The sequence below is a fragment of the Leptonychotes weddellii genome, chromosome 9 (genome assembly GCF_054177405.1).
Source record: "Leptonychotes weddellii isolate Sample4059 chromosome 9, ASM5417740v2, whole genome shotgun sequence".
NCBI lineage: Eukaryota > Metazoa > Chordata > Mammalia > Carnivora > Phocidae > Leptonychotes > Leptonychotes weddellii.
Genome location: NC_138377.1, coordinates 114,123,258 through 114,149,275, shown reverse-complemented (window position 1 = coordinate 114,149,275; position 26,018 = coordinate 114,123,258). Strand labels below are relative to the sequence as shown.

General features: G+C 40.8%; 1 long non-coding RNA gene across 19 annotated transcripts in view; it reads right to left on the bottom strand.

Annotated features, from left to right (window-relative positions):
- LOC115940101 (uncharacterized) overlaps positions 1-26,018 on the bottom strand; it is a 97,711-nt gene that overhangs the window by 59,604 nt on the left and 12,089 nt on the right. For 14 of the 19 annotated variants that reach the window (XR_014148772.1, XR_014148779.1, XR_014148781.1 and 11 more), the window contains 3 exons: positions 17,867-17,957; positions 12,806-12,951; positions 954-5,099 (listed from right to left, as the gene is read on the bottom strand). This is a non-coding gene — a long non-coding RNA (uncharacterized LOC115940101). Of the gene's footprint in view, positions 1-953; positions 5,100-12,595; positions 12,952-17,866; positions 17,958-26,018 lie in introns of all 19 variants that reach the window. The other 5 variants (XR_014148774.1, XR_014148775.1, XR_014148768.1 and 2 more) reach the window with 5 other exon arrangements.

Sequence of the window (26,018 nt, the reverse complement as noted above, 5' to 3'; positions counted from 1 at the left end):
AATACCCTCCAGTTCCATCCACGTCGTTGCAAATGGCAAGATCTCATTCCTTTTGATGGCTGCATAATATTCCATTGTGTATATATACCACATCTTCTTTATCCAGTCATCTGTCGATGGACATCTTGGCTCTTTCCACAGTTTGGCTATTGACTGTAACAAGAGTTTAAATAACATCTTTGAGGGGCACCTGGCTGGCTCAGTCGGTGGAGCATGTGACTCTTGATCTCGGGGTCATGAGTTCGAGCCCCACATTGGGTGTAGAGATTACTTAAATAAATAAAACCTTGGGGACGCCTGGGTGGCTCAGTCATTAAGTGTCTGTCTTCAGCTCAGGTCATGATCCCAGGGTCCTGGGATCGAGCCCCGCATCAGGCTCCCTCCTCAGCGGGAAGCCTGCTTCTCCCTCTCCCGCTCCCCCTGCTTGTGTTCCCTCTCTCGCTGTGTCTCTCTCTGTCAGGTAAATAAAACTAAAAAAAATAATAATAATAATAAATAAATAAATAAATAAAACCTTATAAATTAAATAAATAAATAAATAAATAAATAAAACAAAGAACATCTTTCAGCACTCTTTTTGGTACTGAGAATGGATTCCAAGGAGTAAAAATATTTGATCAAAGGTTACGAAAATTTGTATGGTCTTGACACACACTGCCAAATGAGTTTCCAGGAAGGATTTTGATACCCTACCATACAGCTATATAAGACTCACTTTTACCACTACCTAGTGAACAATGGGAATTGCCACGTATCAGGAATAAAAAGGAAAAACATTAAAAATCACAGAAAGACCTTGTACAATAAGCTTTTGTCTTTCCAGATGTAGCCAAAAAAAATACTGTGAGCGGTGCAAATTTTCATGCCCTCCACATCTGCCTGTTTCCTTCCAAGCCCTTTCTCGAAGCATTGTACTCCACCTCTCAGAAATGTCTCGTCCTCCAGCCACACACCTCGTAGTTTTCCAGCTGAGTGAAGTCAGAGGGGGAAGGAGCCGGTTCCTCTTCGTTGCAGATGCCCAGCGGTCCTGTGAAGGTCGGCCATTCAACTGCCCACCACTGGCATGAAGACAGCGCAGTCAGGAGCAATCCCAGAGGACATGCAACCTGGTGAGGCTAATATATAAATATTTTCTCGCAAGGTGGAGTGATGTAGAATGACACAGCCCACATCTGACCACAAAACATAGAAGGTGTAACCCAATGAGGTGTATCACCTGAGCTCTAAAAGGCATATTTTGAGGAGGAACAGTTGGTTTGTGTGGCTTTGCCAGATACCTAAATAATACCTGGTTTTGTGGGAAGAAAGAAAGGAAGAGCAAAAGGAAAGAAAAGAGAGGGAAGAAAGAAAGGAAGGAAGGAAGGAAAAGAAAGAAAGAGAGAGAGAGGGAGAAAGGAAGGAAGGAAGAAAGAGAAAGAAAGAAAGAAAGAAAGAAAGAAAGAAAGAAAGAAAGAAAGAAAGAAAGAAAAGAAAGAAAGAAAGAAAGAAAGAAAGAAAGAAAGAAAGAAAAAGAAAGAAAGAAAGAAAAAGAAAACAGAAAGAAAAAGAAAGGGAACACTTTGGCCTTTGGTAGTGAATTTACCTCACATAAAAGGTGAGGGATTGACAATGTTGAAATGGAAATTTTCTAACTCAGGGCAACCGAAAAGTGGCTTTTCCTTGCCCCTTCTACACCAATGTCCTGATGACACCCTCTTTAAGACTCTTGAAACAAGTCCTGAGGAGCCCCGGAAGTTCATCTGAAGTCTGTATGGGCATTTTTCTAATGAGAGATCATCCAACCCCCAACTCGTCCACATAAAACTCTCCAAGGAAAAATCTCTCCCCAGTTGGTATCACTGATAAGGCTGGTTCAACTGCTTCTCCTAGCTCAGTTACAATGCAGTATTCACATAACAGGCACAAATCAGAGTTGGACTCTTTCGACATTTGTGGATGGCGTGGCATTATTTGCTAAATTCCAGAACGTGGTGCTGGTTAAACAGGCTGAAAGGATTAGTTACTCCAGTGATGGGGATCATTGGCATGGCCTTTGGTCCTTGCTCCATGGACATCTGCACACCTGGGCATGAAGCGTCCCTACAGGCAGGCAACAGGGTTGGAGGAATAAAGACTCAGCCTCTCATCACTTACTACCTGTGTGACCCTATGCAAGAAATCAACCACTCTGGGCCTTGGCTGCGTCTCTGTTAACTAGAAATAGTAACACCTGCCTTGCACAGTGATTGTAGGGGAAGCCCCCGTGCCTGGTACTCAGAGGTTGTAATGTACACACACACACACACACACACACACACACACACACGTGAATACATGTGCATGCACTTGAGTTTTTGAAAATCAATTACTCCTCTCCATCTTTATAGCTCACAAGGTGATTTTTGAAGAGTCAATCAAGAAAGGAAGGAAAGAAACAGATTTTCCTCTCCAACAAGAAAAAGCAATTAAACGTCAAATATTAACTGTTCCTGGGAGTAAATTTTTTTAATGGGTTAAAGGCTTGGCCATTACAGGCCTCCAATATGTAATTTCTAAGAAAGGACTAGGTAATTTTTTTTTTTTAATTAAGTGGAAGATAAAATGCTGGAACCAGTGTATCTCTTCATAAACCACTTTTTTATCCATTTTCCAGAGCTTCCCAATTGCATCATGCCTTTTAAGAGACCCAATCTGTTTAAACAACACTTTATTTTAAACCTTCACTTGTGAAAAGCACTGATTTATGATAGGGCTGATTTAAGCAATGGTGTCTTAAGCAATAATGATTTCAATTATAGGACTTTCACCAACGTGCATTATTCTGATTTACTCTCCACTTCTTCGGCATGTTTATTCACTAAGGGAGGGAGTACAGGTAGGTGGGGTGTAATTTTGAATAGTCCCTGGACAAATTTAATATCAGAAAGGAACGTACAGACAGACTGATGTACACTTTTTGATGATGTGAATGCATTGTATTTTAATATGCTCTGACAAACTCGAACAACTCCCTGATGGGCTCCTACCCGATATCATTAGGGTTATTTAGAGCTCCAGTCCTGCTCTGTTCCCTCTGGGGCATATGGAAGTTGTAGGAATGTGCACACTACAGACTCCCTCCGAGCATAGTACAGTCTCGAGCTGGAGAAAACCCTTAAGCTCAGTGTTAGATCTTTCACTCATTCACATCTAACATCAATAGAACACATATCAAATATCCTCTCCTTACCTGAGTGCCTATCCCGTGGACCAGGCTGGTGAGGAAGAAATTCATGTGGGATACATTCCCATTAAAATCCCCAACAGCAATTGGAACGGAAAATTCCAATCATACCTTGACAGTTTTTCCTCCTTTCATCAGATCAACTTTATAGATTCCTTAGTTCGGTGCTATTAATTGGACTCTTGCATGATTTACATCTAGCTCTTAATCTCAGCTATACTATGGTGCTGTAGTCTTCACGAGAGCTGACCAGCAAATGCTTTATGCATTAATCCCTCTGCAAAAATCACCTTAATAAATTGTTAAACTTTTTTTTTTTCTTTTGGAATTTAGAAGTGCTGAGACACAAATGAAAGTGTTTGGGTCCAGCCATTAGAATTTTCAGCTTAGCCTTTAAAAAAATGATGGACCTAATTGCTTTACAGAAGAAAATCAGATCAAAGTCAAGATTCTTCCTTTTTAAACTTTGTAATTATTTCTCAGACTCCTCCTTGAAATGCCTTTAAAATACTTCCATTGAAATGTCTATGGGCTTCTCCCCTCTTCCTTTCAAATATGCTCTGTCTTGACTTTGCCCTGTGGCCTTCCACTGCCCTCTTTGAGGCACTGCCTGAAAGGAAAGTTCTCAAACATCATCAGCACTGGCAGGTATAGAGGCAGACAAAACAGGTGGCGTCCTGCGCTAACAACGAGGCATCGCATCATTTTAAACACAGGATTGGATACATTCTGTAGCTCAGAAACAGGCAATTACAGGAAACCTCATTTCCTTCTTTGCATGAAATTTCCCCAGCCAACCCTTAGCGCACAGATCTCCTTTCTGTCCTCTCCTTCCCAGCCCGTCTCCGTAGCAAGCCCACGTCCTGTTTCCCAGCAAGCACGAAATTGCAGCTAACATGCTCCAACTGCTCTGGGCACTGGATGTTGGGGGAACATCAGAACCTTCTCATTTGCTTTATGCGGCAGCCAATTCTTACAAGGCTACGGACTCCCTTAGTTAGAAGCTACCTTGGTGATTCTCCTCCACCCCCTTTGTTTGACAAATGAAGGGGGAAAGACCCAAGGAGAGAAAGTGACTTGCCCAGGCTCCCACAGCGGGGCTCTGTGACTTACCCACTGGTGCTCTTCCCACATCCACTCACAGCCATTGGGCGGGACCAAGAACAGTTCTCCAAAATAGAATTTCACTTAGGCGTCACCATAAAAACGGATTTATTATAAAAGCACTGATGGGCCCTCATTTTGTGCTAAGCGCCCAGTTCATGTCCCAAAACTCGACAATGACCCAAAGGCATTCTAATCCTAATTCGGTCACCTGCTAATGATTCCTCCTCACTAAGTGCGTGCACAGAGCGACCACTGACTGAACATTGCAGAGACGGTGAAAGCTGGGAGGAACTTTAGAACCTTCATCCCAACTTCTTGCTTTACAGAGGACGGAACTGAGGCCCTGAAAGGCCTGAGAGCTAGTTCGTGTCCGAGGTGGGTCTAGAGCCAGTTCATGTCCCAGGAAGTTCTAGAGCTAATTCGTGTCCGAAGTGGGTCTAGAACCCATGATGCCAATCACTGAGTCATGTTCTCTTTGCTTCAGCACATTCATTTAATTCAGAATACAACCTACCATGGGGGCTCAATCTATCACATTGATCATCAATCTCTTTTTTGTGACCCCTCAAGTAAGTTAGTTTGTCCCTATGCTCTGCCCCGAAGCTCCACTTTAATTTGAGGACTACTCTCTGAGTACCAAGGTCCATGTAGGATACGTTCCCATTAAAATCCCCACCAGCGGGGCCCTGGGTGGCTCGGTTGGTTAGCAACCGACTCGATCTCAGCTCAGGTCTTGATCTCACGATTGTGAGTTCAAGCTCCGCACTGGGCTCCGCGCTGGATGTAGAGCCTATTAAAAAAAAAAAAAAAAAATTGTCACTAGCAATTGGACGGTGGTCCCTGGAAAGCAGAGTTTAGCTGCTGACACAGTAGAACTACAGTGACTGGCACCATGTGCGTGGGAAAGGCGTACACCCATACCTTTAATGCGTTCCAGATAAATCCAAAGAACTGATGTGATAAGCCATGTCAACAGAAACACCATGGGCAGTGTTCATACCTTCACCATACTAATGGAATTTTTAGGGTTACCACAGATCTAATTAAAATAGTAGCTGCTGTTTATATATATTTTCAATAATCTTATAAATCAACAGTGTTCCATAATCTTAGCTGAAACTATAAATGCTAAGTGGACCCATTAAAGAAGAAATGTTAGATCTTCTTTTTCTTTTTTTAAATGTGGTCTTCCAGGAAGCTGCCTCTGGACATAACTGCAGAAAATTAACACAATAAGTAAAGCATTATCGAAGAGCTATTAACTGATTACACTAATAAAAACCAAATGGGGGCCTTAATTCTGCCCCTCTGGGAGAGAAGGACAGATAAAATAAACAACAGAAAAAGAACACAAAGTAAAGGATAATTGACTTTAAACAATAATAATACAGAAACCTCCCATCAAGTAAAAAAAAAAAAAATCCAGATCGCTAGCTAGCTTCACTTTGGGAAAGATAGAAGAAAAACTTTATCCTGCCTTGTTAAGACCTAAGTTTGATACTAATAAGGGCGTTTTCCAGGCTAACAAATTGGAAAAATTAAGGGGGGTTGACAAGGAAGTTCTTAAATGCCTGGCACATAGTCACAATGACTATTTTACTATATTATCAAAATGAGGAGCCCTTCTGGTCCTGCTCAGAGGCCGTTGAAATCTAAACATTCAGAGCTCATACTCTATCAGGGTGGGATGGAAAGCGGGGTCCAGTGATGTTTGGCATTCACATAAATGGCCAAACCAGATAGAGAAGAGGAGGACTAAGGGTTTCCACTGCCTTAAGGTGGAGACTGGGGGCCTTTAGAACCCATGAACATACAGCACTGCCTGTTGGCTAAATCCTGAAATTCTTTTTTTTTAAGATTTTTATTCATTTATTTAAGAGGGAGAGAGCACGACAGAGGGGTACATGGAGAGAGAGAGAAGCAGACTCCCCGTTGAGTGGGGAGCCCAATGCAGGACTCGATCCCAGGAACCTGGGACCGTGATCCAAGCTGAAGGCAGACACTTACCCGTCTGAGCCACCCAGGCGCCCCTAAATCCTGAAATTCTTAAACATGATTGGGGTTAACTCTGTGTAGCAGAGAAAGGTCTTTTCTTTCCATTTTATTATCTATAACATGGTCCGTCATCCTGCCTTCAAACCTAGCCAGAAGCTTACAGTTTCTCTCAGTAAGTGCCTGATAGGGGCCAAGTGTCTTACCAGATGCTTTACACTCATCATCTGTCATTCTTACATTATACTTGCAAAACAGGTGATGACCCCAAACTTAGAGTTGCAGAAATGGAGTCTCAGAGTGATAGAGAGACCATTCAACTTCCCACGGTTATTAGGCCTGACCCCTCTCCAAAGGCATGCACCCTTCTCCCTCCGCATAGGTGACCCCCGCCATTGCTAACTGTTACTGTCACTCTTTCTCAGTCTGTTTTTACATATTGTTCTAACCCATCTAACCCACGGAACCAACCCTCTTAGCATGGCATCGGCAAAATCCCAGGTTCTTTTTGCTTTTTGCTGGCAAAAAGTCAGCAAATTCAAATGAAATAATTCCTGTGTGAGAAAATAGTTCAGCATTTTCTTAAAATGCAAACATTAAAAACAAATTCTTCCACAAGACGCTAACTTTTAAGTTGGCAGAAAATAGCCTGGTCGTTTCATATTTTCATACTAACTAAAACAGTAGTGGTTCGGATTTGTAATGAATGTGTTGGTCTGAGAACTGATCTCCCACAGTGAAATGTGGATGATAAGAAAAAAAAGCATCAGTAGGTAAGAGGTGGGGTTGTCTGTATAGAGATAGAACACTTTTATGTATGAAAGGGTAAAACTTGGGGTGCCTGGGTGACTCAGTTGGTTAAGCACCCGACTCTTTTTTTAAAAGATTTTTTTATTTATTCGTTTGAGAGAGACAGAGCACAGGAGCAGTGAGGAGGGCCAGAGGGACAGGAAGAAGTAGACTCCCTGCTGAGCAGGGAGTCCTGTGTGGGGCTCGATCCCAGGACCCTAGGATCATGAACCGAGCTGAAGGCAGATGCTTAACCGACTGAGCCACCCAAGCACCCCGGCATCCGACTCTTGATTTTAGCTCAGGTCGTGATCTCAGGGTCTTGAGGTCAAGCCCCACACCGGGCTCTGCACACTGTGCAGAGTCTGCTTGAGATTCTCTCCCTCTCCCCCTGCCCCTCCCCCAGCTCACGCTCTTTCTTGCTCTCCCCTCTCTAAAATAATAAATAAATAAATAAATAAATAAATAAAATCTTTAAAAGAGAAAAAAAAAGAAAAGGGTAAGACTTGTTCAGCTCTGGGCAGAGAGGGTTGGGAGACATCCAAGTGGACCAGTGAACAAAAGGTTCAGGAGGGAGATAGCCATTTGAAGCCAAAAACACTTTACGGAAGCCAGAGTTCTTCAAAAGTACAATGTATTCAGGCCATCAAACTTAGTAGCGAAATACTGGAGGCGTGTCCAATAAAGAATATTTTAAAATAATTTGAAAGTTCTAATCTTTTGCAATAAGAGGAAAAATGAAGAAATTACGTCATTTTGAGGAAGAGGAAAAAAATTATCATTATTTGCAGATGATAATATTTACCTACATGGTTCAAAAGAATCAACTGGCAAACTTTGTGAATAAAAAGCAGGAAAGTGGCAAATGCCAAATAAAAATATGTATGTAGGCAACTTTCCTCAGCAGTTATAAAATTTAATAGAGAAACAGGATTCACAACAACAATCAATAAACTCGAGACTATATTGAGATATGACATGAAGAAACCACAACTGGGCAGAAATTTGCAGGAAAAGATAAATGAGAGGCATGTTTTACTTGTAGCCAAGAAAACTCAGTATTAAGGACTTCAAGTGCCCACACATTAATGTATAAATTGTATTCACTTACATTTTGAACTGGATGAGTTCTTACAGAATAATAAAGAGGGGAGTATAACCCAGAAAACTAATTGTAAGGATGACAAACTTGAATTACTGGATATGAAAGCATAGTCTTAAATTCTAATAATAAAAAAAGGGAGGGTTTTGGCTGAAGAAGCAGCGGAGATATGAAGATAATGAAATAAAATTGAAAAATACAGAAACAGGCCCAATAACATACAAGATTGAGATCAGTAAGGAAAAGAGGCTTTGGTATATAGATTCTTACTACACAGACCAAAACAAATTCCAAACAAGTAAGAGATTTAAACATTTTTTTAAAAAATAAAAAGAGTCATAAAAGCAGTAGAAAATGTAGATTGATATTTATCTGACCCTGGGATGTACAAAGCCTTTCTGAACATAAAAGCAGAGGAAGAATGAATAAAGGAAAATATTTATGTACTTGGATTTATAAACATACACATTAAAAATCCATTAACTATTGGGGCACCTGAGTGGCTCAGTTGGTTAAGCATCTGACTTCTGACTTCAGCTCAGGTCCTGATCTCAGGGTCATGAGATCAAACCTAGGGTCTGCTTGGGATTCTCTCTCTCCCTCTGTGTCTCCCCCTACTTGCATTCTCTCTCTCTCTCTAATAAATAAATAAAATCTTCTTAACAAATCCATTAACAATTAAAAATCAAATGATAAAAAGGACAAAATGCTTGCAGTGCTTGATAGTGAAAGAGTTAATACACTTAAGATGTAATGAGGGTTTACAATTTAACAGAAACTCAATTTTGTAAATTTTTAAATAAATAAAAGTGTAAATAACAGGCAAATTACATACTCACAAAACAAGCCAAATAGCCAAGAAACATGAAGAAAGTTAGCATCACAAATAATCAAAAAAATACAAATCAAAATAGGATTCTAAGTTTCTTAGTTTGGGGAGACTTAATGATGGTTTTGTGAATTCTGCATTCTCATTCACGGCAGGTGGGAATATAAATTGGCATAAACACTTTGGAGAGCAGCTCTGCAAATCTTAGACAAGAAAAAAAAAAAAGCCTTTTTGACCCAGGAATTTTGCTTATAGTAATTTCAAGAAGAAATGGAGATACACACAAAGATTTTATAAAGGCCAAAAGTTAATAAACTACATGAATATCTAACCAGAGGTAAATTGAATTATGATACCTACAAATAAGGTAACAGGATGCCAACATAAAAATCATGCTTTACAATAGTTTCGACACAGGAGCAAATAACTTATTATGACTTGTCAGATGGGAAAACCAAATCACAGGGATGCCTGGGTGGCTCAGTTGGTTAAGCATCTGCCTTCAGCTCAGGTCATGATCCCAGGGTCCTGGGATCCAGCCCCGCGTCAGGCTCCCTGCTCGGCGGGAAGCCTGCTTCTCCCTCTCCCACTCCCCCTGCTTGTGTTCCCCTCTCTCACCGCATCTCTCTCTGTCAAATAAATAGATAAAATCTTAAAAAAAATTAATCACAAACTAGTGGATGATAGCAGGGCCTCAATCTTACTTTTCAAGCTTACATGTCAGTAAAAACGTGGAGGGGCACCAGTGTGGCTCAGTGGGTGGAGCCGAGGACTCTTGATTTCAGCTCCAGTTGTGAGGTCAGGGTTGTGGGATCGAGCCCCACCTCCAGCTCCGAGCTCAGCATGAAGTCTGCTTGAGAGTCTCTCTCCCTCTCCCTCTGCCCCTCCCCATACTCTTGTGTGTGGGTGCATGCTCTCTCTCTCTAAAAAAAAAAAAAAAAAGTAAAGAAAGAAGTAGTGGGACTATAGTCTCTTTTTTTTTAAGATTTTATTTATTTGACACAGAGAGAGCAGGAGAGCAAGAGAGCACAAGCAGAGGGAGGGGGAGAAGCAGGGTCCCCACTGAGCAGGGAGCCCGATGCGGGGCTCCATCCCAGGGTCCCTGGATCATGACCCAAAGTAGACGCTTAACCGACTGAGCCACCCAGGTGACCGGACTATAGTCTATTTTCATTTATTTCTTCACGTGTTTCCACAATTTCTAAACGCTCTACAATGGACATGTATTACTTTTGCAATCGAGAAAAAATTGCCTTGTGTGTTTTCACTTCTACTTTGCCGGAAGCGTGGAAGCCTACAGGAGATTGCCCAGAGAAGGTGCTGTAGGAAAATAAAGGGGAACCCGGGCTGCAGGGCTGCTCCAGCTGGTGAGTCTGTGCCTTCACCCTATTCTGGCTTTTTTCTGTTGTGGTGGCTTTTTTTTTTTTTTTTTTTTTTTAATCTGTTCTCAGAAAGTTTGCAGCTTCCCCCACTATTTTATTTGCTCCTCCTAGGAGTGACAGAGCAGAGTGTTCCAACAATACTTACTGTATTTTGTGTCAGGGGCCTGTGGGTCAGCAAGGTTATTAATAAACATAGCCTCTTGTTCTAATTTAGGCCCCTTCTCTCCTCCGTGCCTCTCCTCCTGCCCTGCTTTTCCTTTCGCTTCTCTTTCCGTCTGACCCTCTTCCCCTTCTCCCTGATACCGAGGATTCTGCCTTGCCTCTCGCTCAACTTCTGGCACTTTTCCCAAAACGCTTTTCTGATGTCCTTGTTGGTCCTGTTTTCATGGGGAATTTCATTTTCGAGGAAACACGCCATGTCCTAAATCGATTCCATGCAGGCTGATGTGATACCATGACTGGCCACACCCGGCTGAGTGGAGGGATCCCTAGAACTGAGGCGAACTGTGGTCCAGCCGGGGGACTACCTCGTTTTGTAAAAAGAATGTCCATTAAACAAGATTCACCGACACAAAATGAGCCAGACTTGAGAGGCCCTATGGTCAGCCCCACGCAAAAGAAGTGAAGTGGGAAGGCACAAGGCAGCTCTAAATTCTATTATTTTTCTTATTATCTCGGATAAGACAAAGAACATCTAAGGAGTTCCTCGTGTATATTTGAAGTATGTGCATATCAATTTTCTTTTCTGTTAAGAGCTTAATTTACTACCCAAACTTCGAGTAAATCTTGTTGTATTTTTGCTGACTTGATTACCTGTATTTTGCTGACTTGATTACCTCACTACCAAATTCGTAGGCCCAAGCTCTGCAAATTCCCTGAACTTTGTACAAATCCTGTTCAATTGTTTTTCACTGTCAACATTTTCTTTATTTTTTAAGTTTTCTTTATTTATTTTGAGAGAAAGAGAGAGAACAAGCGGGGGGCGGGGATGGGCAGAGGGAGAGAATCTTCAAGCCGACTCCCCACCGACAAAGGAACCCTACCCGGGACTCGATCCCACAAAGCTTGAGATCAAGAACTGAGCCAAAACCAAGTCACTTAACCCACAGAGCCACCTAGGCACCCCCATGGTCAACATTTTTTAACTGCAAGTTCAAATCAGAGAAGATTACTTTGTGAACTGAAAAAGTCAGTTCCTACACACACACACACACACACACACACTCACACGGGTCTGCACGTGCTCTTTCCAAACATATTAAACTTCAGTTGTTACTTTATTCTACTAAACACAATATTGCATCTCCTATCAGAGCTTTCAAGGAGTTACATGCACCAGTGGGAGTTTACTTAACAATGATAAAGCAACAGTTTTGTATGGGAAAATATGTAAAAAGAAATGCATGATCCTGTGTTGAATTATTCATACTTTGCAAATTAACCTATTGCACTTTTTCCTGTTCGAGAACGCGTTAGTTTTTAAAAATGACCTGGACTACCTTTTGTAGAATGAGTGGAAGTCTTTTAGGGTGATGTAATTTTTTTAACACATGATTAATTCTACTCCCTACTAGGGTCCTCATATTGAAGAAATGAAAAAAAAATGAAGAAATGACAGGAAAGCTACATTTATTTCAGAGAAAGATAGTTTTCTATATCTAAATTCATTATCACAAAACATACCAGTTTTATAGCATTAACAGAATTGTACCCAACTTTTGGTCTTTCCAAACTGAGAAAGAAAATCTCTGTGCACTTTGAATGAATTATGCATTCGACTTCTTAAAATGGTCACCTCTAACCACTGTACATTAACAGTCAGAGATGCAAGGATCCTAAACTCAGCTAAAATCTCCATTGGAAGTAGCCATTAATCAGACTTGACTGAATGTCTAATTTGGTTCCTTATTTTTTTATTTTTTCATTTTCCTTTTAAATAGATCATTCTTATCTTCTCTATAACAACAATCAAAGGATGAGCATAGCTTTAAATGTGTTCTGTTAAATGTGTGGTCATTTGTCATTCATAGAATGCTATTTAATTAAGTTATTTTCTTTAAAGGTAGTATTTTTCTTAATAAACATAGGCTTGCATGAGCATTAACTTATGAGACTGTGGTGGGGAAGAAGAGAGGAAAAAGGAGGAAGCGGAAGATTTTATTGAGTGACTACTACGTATCATACAGTGTGACACCTGCATCCGTTCATTCAACAGATCTTATGGTGTGCTGAGTGCTTCACACATCTTTTTTGGTGTTGTCCACACAACATCACAACGAAGAAGATATTAGACACCTCAGGACACAGATGAGAAAACTGGGGTTTAGAGATGTCAAGCAGCATACCCAAGACACACAATTAGTGTGCCAGAAAGCAAGGATTTGAACCTAGGCTCTGCTCACCAGACAACAGCATTTTCGATGATTAGGAGTAGTAGACTTCATCGTTGGCAATGGCAAGGACTCGGAGTCGAAATTAAAATCCTGATATCTCCTGCATGCTTGAGATCAGTGATGCCCGATCACTTACAAGTTCTGATTGGGGATGCCTGAAAGGCCAAGAAAGAGCTCCCAGAGAATCATGTTAGATAACATGGCGGACGGCACCATGAAGTGACTGACGGGGCAATTCCCACGTTAGCATGACGATATGTATGCTACTTATCAGAACACTCATGACACTGTGTGACTCAAATGGATAGACCAGTAACTTTCTTTTTTTTAAGATTTTTTTTTTTTATTTATTTGAGAGAGAGAATGAGATAGAGAGCATGAGAAGAGGGAGGTTCAGAGAGAGAAGCAGACTCCCCGCCGAGCAGGGAGCCCGATGCGGGACTCGATCCCGGGACTCCAGGATCATGACCTGAGCCGAAGGCAGTCGCTTAACCGACTGAGCCACCCAGGCACCCGACCAGTAACTTTCAAAAGCAGGGCATCTTTGTACTCTTGCCTTATATATTTTAAATATTCTATATTTAAAGAGGGCCCTTGGTTCCAAGATGTTCCTTTACAGTTTGATAAATAAATGTTCTGAGGATCACCCATGGGGAATTCTTCCCTCACATAATAAGGTTGGCTGCGAAGCATTGTTTTATGCCCTGTAGCAGGCCATTTTTTTTTTTTTTTTTTTTTAATGCCCACTCTGTTTTAGCTTCTTCCAAGTCCCAGCCTGGGATCGGCAGGTTGTGGGATGAGGATCGTGTGGCGAGTGTCAGGCTACAGTTCTTAATGCTCTAGGGATAAGATTTCTTACGAAAACTGGCAGCTTTTTTGTTCTTCCTCAGCCTTTTTAACACATAGCCAGGTCTCTCTGTTTAGCAGCACCCGCTGTGGTTGTGACGGTCCTGGGCTAAATTCACGCCGCTGACGAGTCCCATTGAATGGCTCAGTAGCATGGAATCAGTGGGAGTTGTGCGTATATAAGCCCTGGCAGACCTTGGCCCACTGAGTGTAATAGCCTATCTGCCTTGGGAGATTATGGGTATGATACGGGCGATGCGTAATGCATAGGGCAGTCTGTGTACAAATTTCAAATGACTTGCTACACCCCTTTAGGATGGCTGCTGTCAAAAGTATTAGCACTTTACACACACAACAACCACGTATCATATTACCGGTGGCCCCTGCTCCCACAGAGTGGCTCCTCCCACGTCTCCCAGTAGGTAATTGCTTCAAGGGTACCTATTGAACACATACAAAGGAGAAAACACTGGTGAATTTCCTTCTTTGAGCCCGACTGTATTCATATAGAAGGAGGAAAATACCGAACGTGTTTAAAATTAGCATGGACGGAAGTTCAAAGGGAATTACATGGAAAAGAGATCTCGGAGAGATTTAAATTTTCAATCCAACAAGAACCGGATTTAATATACTGAAGCTGAACCCGGGGGAGCGTTATGTTGTTCTGTGCTTAAATCAAGACCTACCCTGATGTTAGCACTTAAAGTTTGGGCGGTAATGGGAAGGTAGGGAAATGCAGGAACTTCCATGCCATGGATGATGTTTAGGACATTTAATTTTTCGAGCATGGATTTTTGAATGAGTCTGCCCAATGCTGGGGAATCTGCAAAAGTTTAAACAATGTGGAGATCTGACGCAGGAACACTAGCATTCTTTGGTTAAGCTTCTTTTCGTGTCCCCTCTCAGCTTGGTGCAAGCAAACTAAGCAGAATCTGTTTTTTTTTTTTCCCTCAGTTGAGACTGGACTTACGCGTGTGACTATCCTGGCCTTCCGTGCTAAACAGAGACGATAGATTAGCATCACGAAAGACACAGATGACACTGGTGATCATTCACAGAAAAATTAGCAGCAAAATAACCACCATGATGACGGTCTGAGGTTGAATAGACGTGACCTCTTTCCATAGTCAGGATCTTTTTTATAATAATATTGAAAATCTGGGGGTGCCTGGGTGGCTCAGTTGTTAAGCGTCTGCTTTCAGCTCAGGTCATGATCCCAGGGTCCTGGGATCGAGCCCCGCATCGGGCTCCCTGCTCAGCGGGAAGCCTGCTTCTCCCTCTCCCACTCCCCCTGCTTGTGTTCCCTCTCTCTGTCTCTCTCTGTCAGATAAATAAATAAAATCTTAAAAAAAAAGAAAAGAAAAGAAAACCTGTTAGCATTAGAAACCCTAGCATTGATTATATTGTCTGCTTGCACCAATGTCCAGAACACTATGGAAACTCATTTGTCCATTTATCCAATATATTGGCCCCAAATATATTCCAGGCACAGTATTAGTCTCTAGAGATACAGCTATAAATGAGATACTGGTTCCTATCCTTAGGGAGCTTGTCTTGATTTATTTTCTTTATATAATAAATAGTACATGCTATGTGCCTGTCACTAGTCTAAGTGCTTTACATATATTAACTCACTTAATCTTCAAAACAACCATATATGAGAGTTACATTATTATCCCCATTTACAGATGAGGAAACTGAGGCACAGGCAGATAAATCAGCATGCTCACGGTCACACACTGGTATATCAGGAGACCCAGGATTTAAACCCAGGCAAATCTACTTCCAGAGAGCCTACTATTAATCACTGCTTATGAGCTAATTGAAGAAATAAACCTGCAACTATTCTCAACATAATGACTAGTGACATCAAAGACCCTAGAAACTCCAGAAACCCTGGCTTCTGCAATATTCAGATCAATGATTGGGCAAAACTTTGTAAAAGACGGGCACCTGGCTGGCTCAGTGGATAGAGCACATGACTCTTGATCTTGGGGTCATGAGCTCAAGCCCCACGTTGGGCTTGGGTGTAAAGCTTACTTAGAAAGACAAAACAAAACAACAACACACAACTTTGTAAAAAACCTGCTAGTCAATTTGTAAAGGAACCAAAGATGAGAGAGACAGACTCTATAAGCTACCAAAAAGCCAAATCAAAATGCAATTTAATGGGAATAAACATAAGACAACCTTAAAATGCAATAAATCCCCTGAACAGCCCTACACGGCTGAGATCTGACTCCATGGCTGAGATCTGACTCCATGGATCTGACTCCTCCCTGACTCAGGACTCTGTTCAAAGCCTATCACATGACGTGGTGGACAGCTCTGGTCATGAGACTTCTAAGTATTTTATTTGTTGCTGGACACTTCTTAAGAGAATCTGGCACACCAAGGCCAACCAAAGAAAACAAAACCACTGAGTCCCAGTCATATGTGGAACTGGAGAATTTTGCCAATAAAACAAAAGTGGTGGCCTGGAGGGGGTGAGGAGAGCAAAAGTTATCTTCCAGTGTTTGAAAGTCTATCGTATGGTAGAGGGATGAGGTTGAGTTGTGCTGCTTCTGAGGACAGAATCCAACCCAATAGAAAGATGGTCCAGAGACACAGATTTTTGCTCCCATGAAAGGAACAAAAATTTCTAAAAACAAAGCTCCAACAGCGATAGCCTTGGGGAGAGTGAGCCCTGCCCTTCCCATCTCTCTAGGGGGCTGGCCCTGTCTGGAAGCCTTCACCCAGACCTTCACACATATATGCTACCTGCCTTAAATGTACAACTCTTACAAATTGCTGAATCCATGTCAGCCTGGCCATCTGCCTATCTCCAGACCACTGGCTTCAGTGAGAAGCTGGACCGTGTTCTCCAAGCTTCCTTCTAAGGAAAAGACTCAAGACTTCTTGATTCCATTATGGAGCCTTGAATTCCGAAACATTTTTAAAACCAGTTACCCCTGTTTTACAGATGAAGAAATATCTCACAGGGACTGAATAACTAATGGAATCAGGGGCAGATAAAATCTCCCCTTTTATACCTCGATTCCTGCTTACACTTAAATCACTATTTCTACACAACCAACCTCAGCATTGTTCCAGAGCAACTTAGTCCTAACCTTATTCTAGAAAATTGGTCTGGTCCCCAGTGGCCACTAGGTCATTTAGCTGAGAGCTTACTATCATTTCTAAGTTAATTTGTGAGTTAATTGTAAATGTCAGGAAGCTCTGACACTGCAGAAAATGATAAATTATTGAGATAAACCAGGGTCAGAAAAATCCCTGTTGGTTGTTGATCAGTTTTTATCAGAAAAATGTGTTGACGTGGGAGGGATTGGAAATTGCATCAAACAGAAGTTGTCTCAGAAGACAGCCTCCATTAAGGGGACACCGGATTCTTGAGTTAGGAAACTGCTTTGAACATCAAAATTCCCATACTACTCCACAATCACCACCTCCATCATGTTTTCTCCTAAATGACTATCCAATCTAGAGAACTTGAAAAAGAACCTAAAAATATCCATGCCTGTGGATATTTCCAATGGGATGGTCTAAATGTGGTATTAGAATGGTTGGATTATACATCTCTGAACACATATGCATCACGCCTATCAGTAAAATAAGGGCTTGTCTTTTCCACACCGCTGTGTTTGGCAGGCCTGTGCCTCCCATTTCTCCTCCTTGCTGTTTGACCTTTGTGGTTCCTTTCACCCGCAAGGTCAAGCCCTTAACATCAGGATTATGTTAAAAGAAAGACGAAAATTTTCGAAGAAACTTCTGGAATTACCAGGGTTACTCCAAGTGGGGACTGGTCCTCCTTTGTAAAGGGAGGAACCTAAATCTCAAGCCCAAATGATTCAAATCCCTACCAGCCTCTGAGTTTTGGACCAGATGGCGCCTCCTTTTTTTTTTGCCCACAACGGCTATCCTGGCCACCATCTACCTCTGACCATGCTCAGCAGCGCCGCTCTCGCGACGTAACTTCATGATCTCCCATTTGCTACTGATTAATCTATGGTATTTTGGAAAATGGAGCTAAACTGGAATGCTATGGTTAACTAACCAAAAGATGTCAAGGAGCCTTTATTTTTTAACTTCTTTTGCAAAAATGATTTTGGAGGGGTAGCAGACTGAAAAACCCTATCTTGACCCATCATACACAGTCAGACCCCTCCCTGAGCGATAAAAGAATCCACTGCTTTCATTGCAGGAATGTAAGACTAAATGTCTTACCTGGAAGAAAACATTCAGTTCCCCATCCGATGAAGCTTTAGGGCAAACAGCAACCAGGCTTCTCTATCCGCTTTTCTCTACACTCAGACACCTAGGTCAAAAGAGAAGTCAAGTTAGGCTGAAATTTGCGTAATTTACAATCTCCTGCCTGTGGGCCAGAGCCAAAGGGCTCTTGGCTACAAAGTGTAAACAGAGCATTGTTGCCTCTTAATGTGGGTAATTGGTCCCAAATGCTGTTGCCACTTTTCAGATCAGACGCTTTACATACTTTTTAAAGGACCTGGGAATTTTCTTCTTTGGCAGGGAAAAGTTTGGAGTGTAACTGTCTTTTCATCAGCACTAAGACTCCTATAAACAGCCAGGTGATTTCATCTGGGGGCCGGTAAACACAGGAGGCTTGGGGCCTGCTCGGGGAGATCCATTCTGTTTTCGGATGTTCATTCATCTATCATTTGCTCCCACACCCGAGCCGACATCCGGGTGTTTACCTAACAGGCTCAGCTTCTCCAAGAGCGGAGCAGACAGGGCCACCGCTCAGAGGATGCCAGCCAGATTTCAGAAGCTGGGCTATGTCTCATCTTGGCATAATGTATTCTTATCGGTACGTTCCTTGAGGGTAATGCACCGTGATGAATTTGGCCGAAAACCAGTTGTTTTATGGCATCATTTTCTGGGTAAAGTCCTAGGGATGCTATGCAAGAGAAGCCAGTGAGTGTGGTGTTCTGGGAGGTCTTAGTCCAGGATTGGGAACAGTCGGGGGGACTACAGGCTGCGTGACCCCGGACAGGCAACATAACCTCCCTGAGCCTCAGTTTCCATATCTATAAAGTGCAGACGGTAATAGATACCTTGCAACTCTCACCGTGAGGATTAAATTAGAATATGAATATAAAGATTATGGGGCATTCCACATTATTATGATTATAGATTATAAACATATATATATACACATTATATATTATGTAAAGCAGTTTTTAAACCATATTTTTTTCAGCCTATCTTTAAGTCAACCTACACAAGGCAGGGAACAAAATTTGTCTTTCCTGTGAAATCTCTTCAGGATTCCAAGAGAATATAGCTTTCATTATGGATCTGGCAAGTCACTGACAAAAATCTGAGTTCCCTTAATTTGCTTTTCTCTTAGAATTTCCTTTTTACCTATTTACAATATCCTTCATGGCATTTTTAAGTCTTCATTTCTCCTCTAAATATTTCTGGAATCCTGTTGAGTTCTACATTAACTAATGTTTCTCCAAGTTTTACTTCTTTAGTTTTTATTATTATTATTTTTTAATCTTTCCTCCCCAGTCTCTCACTGGGTCATTCTTGTACTTTTTTCCTTTAAATTCCATTCCAGAGGCACCTGGGTGGCTCGGCTGGTTAAGTGTCAGACTCTTAGTTTTGGCTCAGGTCACGATCTCAGGGTCATGGGATGGAGCCCCAGGTCAGGCTCCGCACTCAGCACAGAGTCTGCTTAAGATTCGCTCCCTCCCTCTCCCTCTGCCTACCTGCCCCCCCTCCACGCACTCTCTCTCTCTCTAAAATAAATAAATAAATCTTAAAAAAAAAAATTCTACTCCATTTATCTCTATCTCCTTAGCATAGGGTATCCTACTTAGGTCACATTCTAAGTGGAAGCTCCGCAAAGACCTATGGGAGATTTGCGATGTCAATTCCCTTCCCACTTCTGGGATGAGGTTAGACAACACTGAACTTTCTCTACTTGAGCTTTTCCCATTAGATTTACTACTGTTCTTAGTAGTTTAACAAACAGGAAAATATCTCTCCCATCCATAGTCTGTAGCAGTTTCTTTCCCCAACAACATGGTAATTCCATTTCCTCTGCAGGGTCAGCATGGCGTGGTGCTGGAGTGCTGATATTCCAGAACCAGACATTCTGGGGTTCAGATCCCCTTTGGGGCCATGTAACCTTGGGCAGTGCAAGTTATGTAACTTTCCTGTGCCTACTCTTTCTTATCAGCAAAATAGAGATAATAGTGTTTGGTACTATTATGGTAAACCAAGCTGAATCACCACAGGTAAAGTGCTTAAAACAGTGCCTGATTACAGTAAGCACTCAAGAAATGTTGGTTAGCAGTATTTTGCCAGGATTCTCCTTTTTAAAAAATCCTATGTGTATTTCACGGTCAATTTCCCCCTCTGTCTAAGTGGTCATCTTTCCACATACATCATTGAAAATTTGCTTCATATACTGTTCTTCCCTACTTCTGAACTTTACAGGAAATGTGGGGGAAAAAAGAAAAAGACAAAACAGCCATTGCAAAAACATCTTCTGGTTCTCTTCCCCTGCCCATCATCTATTCATCATTAGCTAAAGTGGGATGAAAGTTTCGCTATGAAGCCACAACACAACTGTAGTTTACCTAAAGTTAGTGAGTCTGGGTCAGGTTTAGGAAAACCTGGTTTGAATTTTCAGTGAACCTCCTTTCTACTCTCAAATGCCAGAAGAGGATTTATAGTTTCAGGTGGATAGCAAATGAAATTTGGTAAGTTCATCTGGGTTTTACTTTGGGTTTATCATTCGAATGAACTCAAATTTCATGCAGCCTTAATCCTTATATTTATGGTTTTTCTGCCATATTCACCTCAGTTGATAAAAAAAAATTTTTTAAATAAAAATTGAGACACGCTGTTTGGTATTTGAGCAAATAGCAATATTGCACAATGTATGCATTCCTTTGTCTTAATGATAAAAAAAATTATGAGGAAAATATATTTTGGGTAACGTGCTTTAAGGAAAAAAGCTATTTTGGCAAATATTCCTCCTTCTTTCATACTGTGTTTATTAACCATGAAATTCCAAACTGACCAGATGATAATTAACAAAATTATCTATTTCCGTCGACATTTCAAGATCTGCACTGCATCATCTTTTATCACTGGCTCAGTTAAACTGTGACTTTAAAATCAAATTTGTATAATTTAAGCTTTCTCCATTTTTGCATTTCATCCCCCAGAAGTCAGAAATTCAGACCTTAAACTAGCTAATTTCCTCAAATTATATGCCAGAGGTTTGAGGAGATTTAAGGATAGATCTTTTATGTCAAAATGATAGGTCCACAGTTTGATTGATGATCTTGTACATATAAATGATATATGCCCATTAGATAAAGGGGCCTTCTGGGATGAGAAAATTAGGCAAAAGTGAGCCTAGAGAAATTTCTAAATCCTACATTTGCCGAGATAGGGGCAACATGCTTCCAGCTTCTCTTTTATTATAAGATGAAATAATCTTAAATAACTTGCATATAGAGATTAATATATCAATGCACCCTAAAAAGATTATTAACCTAAAAGTGCATTTTTCACTCTAACAGTTAAGTGGAAGCTTTCTAGTTACATTACTTTGAATATCTACTTCTTAATTTAACCAAACAAAGTTATTCTGGAATTAATTTTTTTCCTTAAGAAATGAGCACTAGATAAAATTCCCCCAAATACTACTAATACCTTTTCATAAATTGACCATATTTTATGTTATTTTAAAAATTAAAACCTAAAAACAGAAAATGTCATGGGTTTTTTTTCTTCTTCTTCTTCTAATCTGTAGTCCCCAAATGACTGCTCATAAAAATAAACTTTACAACATCTTTGAGAATCCCAAAGAAGCCCGGTCAAGATTTTTTTGGCTGGAAAAGAAAGCAGTTTTGATATTCAAAAATTTGGCCTCCCTTAGTCAATCCCCAGAAGGGAAAAAAAATCAGCTAATCTTAGAAAGATGGTAAATTTAAGTGATTCTCTAATCCAAGTTAGTCCTCAATCATGTTTTGAAATATGATCAAACAATAAAGACTGGGAAGAGTCATAGAAAGTTTCAAAAATAACTCAAAATAGAAAAATTGAGCATTTCTTTAAGAGGCTTTTCTGTTTCTAAATTAGAGGATGAATAGCATCTTACGGGAAAATAGCAAAGTTTGCGCTGGTATGCCCACTTTACGCTAAAACACACACAAAAAAGATCCACTAACGTATTCTATTACTGCGCCCTTTAAGACAGTATTAAACATCAGATTTTTGTTGGTCAAGTATTCCAGGTGTCATACTGGGCAGCAAACCCAGCTAAACACGGACACATCCATACACAGGCTCTAACAGCCATACTATAAACAACTCGGCAGGCACGCACACTCGCACACGCATGCGCACACACAAACATACATACACGAAACCTGACCAGGCTTTGCTCTGAGTCCCTGATAACTCTGGCCCTAGAAAGAATTTTAATCTACATGGTTTGAAAATAGGGGCCTTTTAAATATGCTGCAAACAATTTGTGATGGTCTTCTCTAAAATGCTGCTCCATTATCCTTTTCCATTTGGAATGAATGAGGCTAATTAATTTCAGGCCATACTTGATGAGGTCAGCACCATACGAGGGGTGCGTGCTAGACATTGCTAATCTCTTTCAGCTGAGAGTGATGAATTAAAGATGAAGCATGCCTTTGCAGGCCTAATTTAGAATGTATATCAAAAAACCTACAGCAAATAATACTATACCCTACAACAAAGGAAAACTTGTTCTCTGAGGCTCCCTGAGTTGTGTTGATTTTAAAGACATTTTCAGTCTTCTTTGGAATTCCAGCTGTGGATGGCTGAACCATATCAAGAAAATCAAGCCATCTCTCACACATGGCCATGTGGACAAAAAGTGGGATTAAAGGAAAGAAAGAAGGAAAACAAAAACAAAATACAACAATCAGGGCTTGATCCCCTGTGTATTAAAATTCCACCTACACATTACGCTTTTTTTTTTTTTCCCCAGAGCTACCAGACTGACAAAGATCCCAAATTAGCAATACCTGTATTCAAGCAGTGACCACCCAGCTCTGCTGGGACATTTCAAAGCAACATGCTAAATGAGGCAGCCTGTTGTTTTTAAAGCAGATATCCTAATGAGGCTTATTAGGTTTTTCCATGTCTCTATTTTGAAAGCCAATAGAGATTGACCAGGTAGATAATGTGATACCTTTTATTAAGCCAAGAAAGAAATTGTAATACAGATGCCTCCAGGCCAAAATGTTCTTATGAAAGTTAAATGCTAAGCCAACTTCCCAGTCGTGAAAAAGGGAGGTACTCAACTGATCTAAACTCTATAAAGAGAAGGAATTAGTCATGATTTCTCAAAGATAACAACCACGAGTCCCTAAGGATAACAAAGAAGGTGGCACAGCCCAGAGACCAGAGCATACACCTTGCAAAAAATATTTCAGCAAACCTAGCAAGAGAAATCCTGATGATTACCCTAATGATTTCGGAATTTCTAACTGGTGGTCACAACAGCTCTGACTCTACCCCAGTAGCCCTCATTAGAACAAAGCTGCTTCGAATTAGGTCCAGTTTACATGCCGAATCAATCTTTCACCCCTTTGATTGCTTCTGAAAATATTTGTATTTCTTAATAATGCACATTTTGTCTTGCAACTTCTGATGAAACCCAGACAGGGGGTCCCAAAGCAGGCAAATGTATGTGGAAGGGTGATTGGGGACAGGAGAGGGAAGATAAAAAACACAGGTTTTTCCGATTGGGGAACCATTAGAGAATATAAATCTAGCAGGTTTGGTTATGTAAGCATCCGAGGAGGGTTGTAATAAATACAGATTGGAATATTATAGTGGCCTAATGGAGATTACGGCATATTCTTATTATTGTGTGATTGATTCTTCCTTGCAGTTTCGACTATTTGGCTGGTTAACTTAATAGATTTTATGAAAAGTTATTGTGGGATAGATCCAGGAAGATATCATAGTGCAACCAATAATAACCCACATGACCCATCATATCAAAAAATAGAGTAATAGTTATAAAGGAGATGTGACCAGATGATCTAAAGTAGGTTTTCATTGAATAAGGAACATAGCATTGGGAAGATGGGTTTTTTGGGGGGGTGGGGGAGCAGTGGGAGTGGATTCCTGGTTTAGGGGGCTGAGAGAAAAGGAGCCCACTTTCTCCCTGTCACCAGTCAGCTGGGTGACCTTACATAAGTCCCCTAACTGCTCCAGACCTTGGGTTTTTCTTCTTCTATCTGGGACAGTTTTTCTTGTAAGTTTTAAATTGTATGGTTTTCTAAAGAATGATCATTGTCTTAAGTATTCACTGTCCTCTGGAAGCAGAGAGGAAGAAAGCACAAATCTTGTCTGATGTTAAGTGTCTCCAGTCTGAGGGATGGGGGCCATACCTTCTCAAAGTGCCCTACATGTCCCTCATCCCCACTCACCTCTTCAAACATGGCTGCCATTTCTGTTCCTCATTTTTTCCCCCTAGGCACCATGACAGAATAAAGCACCCAAAACCAATGCCTATAGTTTCGTTGACTCCAATCACCCCATTTTCGAGATGAGGGACATAAAAACCAAAGACGTTGAAGTCACACAGTAACTGGTAAAGCTAGAACCTAAACCCAGGTCTCCTTGTTTCCAAACCAGGGTCTATTCGGCTATGACAAACTGCCTCTGAGTCTGAGGGATTTTTAGATTCCAAAAATAAGTGGGATTTCTTGTGACCACCCCATACTACTGAAGACTCCTTACAGTTAGGAACAGGAGCATAGGAGAGGGCAGTGGCTTTGAATGTAGGCTTCTTGGACTTGAATAACTTGTCCCCAGTGTAGAAGCAATGCGAGTTTCGGGTGAGTCCCTAAACTCTGTGAGACTCTGGGTTTTTGTTTTTTGTTTTTTTTTTCCCGCTTGGATAATGGAAATAATAACTGTATCTACCTCAGAGAACTGGATAGAGATTAAAATGAATATATTTATATGAACGTATTGAGATTAAATGAAGTGGCATATATGTTTCCCATAGTTGTGGTCTATAGCAAATGTTACCTGCTATTCGTTCCACCATCATCATCATCTTCTTCATGTACATAATGACTAGCAGTAAAGAGACACTGAAAGGTACCTAGGAAATGTAGTTATGAATTCTGGCTGAGCTCCTGTTGGCTCCATGCCTCAGATAACTCTCAGAGCCTCAGTTTACTCATCAGCAAAATGGGAATTCAAACTATCTGCCTGTGAAGAATTGCAGTAAAAATCAAGTGGGTTATGCACACAAGATAATTTTTAAGCAGGTAGAACCTGATAAAACCTCATGGGTTCATGGTTCTATTAAAACATTATTCTTCCTAGGTTGGAAACCCTCCGGATGCCTGGAGTTGGTTAACAGATAATAAAAGAGATAATGCCACTGTTTTATTTCTCAAATAAGCCACCTTAGACATAAAACACCATTAAATCATAAAAGAATAAATTCATTTCCTCAATTATCACCATTATCCACTTAATCCTATTCTGTTCTCTACCTAAACTTGTGGTTCTCTCATAATTTTATCTTACCAGAGGATTAGATAGCAAATAGCTCACAGGGACGGGTTTTGAACAGGAAAACAGCAAACCTACTCTCCTCTTTGCCTTCCAAGTAAGGAAGAGAAATATCTCAAGGCAAAGAAAATGCATTTTTATGAAATATTAAATGCGGGCTTCCAAGAAGCCTTTATACCCCTGTTAAAATACTATCAAACTTTGCTATTGACTAGCTAGCTGTCTGTTGCATGTGAACTTAAAAATATATTCATTACTGAGATACAATTTTGTTCAAGCTAAAGAAGCATCATGGGCTCGGGAATTGTTTTCTGAGTGGGGTTATTAAAGGGTTTGGGGCCTAAAGGTGTATGTCTATTTTAAAAAGAAATTTTCTGATTGCAGATAACTTCTCAATTTGATTTAGTGTCGAACGATAGTGATGGGGTTGATAAGTGAGCGTTCATCGGTAATTCATCTTGTGCTGGTAGAAATTTACAGCAAAGCAGTGCTTTCCCACCAGTGACAAGCCCTATTAATCTTCTTCAGACACATTTCAATAGGTGTCCCCATCTGTGGCCAACATCTAAACACTCTGGCATCACCGGTGACTTGAAGACACCTTCATTTCAAGTTACACTACTGAAAATGTGATACTAGATTGTACTCTATTTTTTAACCTAATTCTCTCTCTTCATTCAATTAGCCTTTCTTGCCTGGATTTTCTGCTCATGTGTAACATCATTTCCCAGGGAGAGCTCTCAAAGATTTGGTTTCTTAGAGATGCGCAATCTCCTCCAAGGTTAACAACCAACAACTTTTTTACAAATTAAAA